Genomic DNA, 2,646 nt, shown 5'->3' on the forward strand with positions numbered 1-2,646 from the left:
TAGGTAGTGTCAAGAAAAAAGGTTGGATTGGAGCCCCTCAAAAAAACTTTGTGAAAATGCTGCTAGAAAACTTTGCAGAAACTAAATCATTGTTTAGGGTAGCGTGAGGACACTACTAAATTCATATAAATCACATATGAAGAGCCTATCCAACAAACAAATGTATTTAGTTAATTCAGAATTCTAGGTTGGAGATTAGTTATCCTATTGGACCCATTGACTTTCCACAGAAACACTGTCAATATTCTTTGGTGACTATAATCCATTCAAGACAGAAAGATCCGTTCTTTTCCTCATGCAGCCAGTCAGCAAATGATTCAGCATCTGTAGTCTTTTTCTTTTGTGTCTTTCCTTTATCTCCAATGCTATTTCTTTACCTTGAGCCTCATTTCTCTTTGGGACCCTAATGGTTCCCTAATTGGTCCTCCTGCCTCTAGCTTTGTCCTCTTCTAACTCACCTTCTAAAACACCACCAGAGTCATCTTTATAAAATGAAATTCTTGTCCTCATGGCTTTTCATTGTTTCGCAAGGTCAAGCTATTTATGATGATATACAAGATTCCTCCCCAGGTTCATTTCCAACTGATGGTCACTGCCAATTTTTTTTTGAAATTTCATGCAATGCTACTATGCATACTATGAATATTCTTATGTATTCTTTAAGCACTTGTGAGAGAATTCATCTAAGGTATATATCATAGTGTGTTGCCAGTTCTTAGGATATACACATCTCCACCTTTATAAGATTTTTCCAACTATATGCAAAGTGGTTGTACTGACTGTACTCCTGCCAGATGTACTTAAGACTTCCTGCTTACAACCTTAACAAAACTTAACGTTGTTTGACTTTTTAAATTTTATAAATCTAGTGGGCATCTCATCAGTATATTTTCATGTGTATATTTCTCGTTCAGGATTCCTTTTCTCAGTAATTCTTTTTATTTTACTTTATTTACTTTTCATTGTTCAAGTACAGTTTTCTGCCCTTTACCCCCATCCCAGCCCTTCAGTTATTTTTAGTGATTTTTACACTTTGTTTATTGTATTATTCTTATTTATGTATAGATGTTCTTTGCATATTCTTAATACTAATCTGTCAATTATTTCTACTACAAAAACTTGATCTCCTTCTTCCCACTTGGAAGCTTCCACTGCCCCCAGATACTCTCAAGATGGTTACTTCTCTGTGTTCCAACACCTACAGCAGGCAGAGCTGGGAGGATGCAGGCTTTCCCATTCTGTGCCAGATGTGTCTTGGAGAAAACCTATATATCCCATAACCAGAGAAAAGTATGGGAAAGAAAGCAAAATCTGTGCCAGGCCATTCACAGCGTTTCACTGGTGGCCCGGGTTTGCATGTGTTTCAGGAAGACCTCGGTGTGCCAAAACAGCAGGAAATTGAAGAACACCTGCGAGACCTGCCCCTTGGATCCAGATCATGGCTTGCGCATCCAGGTTCGTGACACGGGGTTGTCTTTCAAGGATGCCATGCCAAAGTCAGATGTCAAAAAAGAGTGCTATACACAGAATAAGCAGAGGGAGATTGCTAACCCTGATGGAGCACGGCCATTTGGCATGCTGAGGAAACACATCCACTGTTGACATGCTGCTCAGAGTGGCCTGGACCACACCCTGTTACAAAAGGAACCAACCCCACATTTGCTCCTTCTGGGTCAAAGGAGAATGTTAGAGAGGAGAGGAGTGTCCAAAATGACATGAGAAGCCTGCAGATCCAGATGACCCTCTTGCTGATCAGAACATTAAAGACTGATATTATGGAATCAATGACCCTGTAGCAGATAAACTTCTAAAGTGGGCTTCAACAATGCCTTGTACAGACTCACCAGAGGACAAGACTATCACCACACTGTGTTGGTGGCCTGGGTCGTACCATTACTGAGACAGACCTAAGAAATCATTTCTACCATTTTGGAGAGATCGAGATGACCACCATTGTACAGAGATATCAGTGAACTTTCATCCAGTTTGCCACAAGGCAGGCTGCAGAAGTGGCTGCGGACAAGTCCTTTAATAAGTTGATTGTCAATGGCGGTAGACTCAATATGAAATGAGGAAGGTCCCAAGCAGCCAGAGAAAATGAAAAAGAGGACAGAACCACAGAGTCTGGGATTAAGCTAGAGCCTGTGCCAGGCCTGCCAGGAGCTCTTCCTCCTCTTCCTGCAGCAGAAGAAGCCTCTGCCCACTACTTCAACTTACCCCCTGGCAGCCCTCCAGCTGTGGTGAACATCGCCCTGCCTCCACCCCCTGGTATTGCCCCTTCCCCACCCCCAGGTTTTGGGCCACACATGTCCCACCCAATGGGACCACCTCCTCCTTTCATGAGGGATCTAGGACCAATCCACTACCCTTCGCAGGACCCTGAGAGAATGGGAGCTCATGTGGGGCAACACAGCAGCCCCTAGCACATTATCACCGCTCTGGGGATCTACAGAAGACAGGGTTCTTAAAAATCCCAATAAACAAATTTTGGAATAAATATACTTTTCCTTCCTTTGTAGTTTCCAAGGTAGCTAAATGTGTTCAGATGTGGACAGCCAGAGAACGACAGCCATTATTTGATTGATAGACCTCAAAGAAGCTGTCATTAACACATCGGGTTACTACTATAATATTCCTAATAAAATT

At 42.3% G+C, this 2,646-nt stretch overlaps 1 pseudogene; it reads left to right on the top strand.

The window, feature by feature from the left end:
* The first annotated feature begins 1,172 nt into the window (after nucleotides 1–1,172).
* On the top strand, nucleotides 1,173–2,423 carry LOC123814213 (annotated as a pseudogene).
* The last annotated feature ends 223 nt before the right edge of the window (nucleotides 2,424–2,646 follow it).

This window comes from Phyllostomus hastatus, unplaced genomic scaffold (genome assembly GCF_019186645.2).
Source record: "Phyllostomus hastatus isolate PE091 unplaced genomic scaffold, TTU_PhHast_1.1 phas_contig_159, whole genome shotgun sequence".
Taxonomy (NCBI): Eukaryota; Metazoa; Chordata; class Mammalia; order Chiroptera; family Phyllostomidae; genus Phyllostomus; species Phyllostomus hastatus.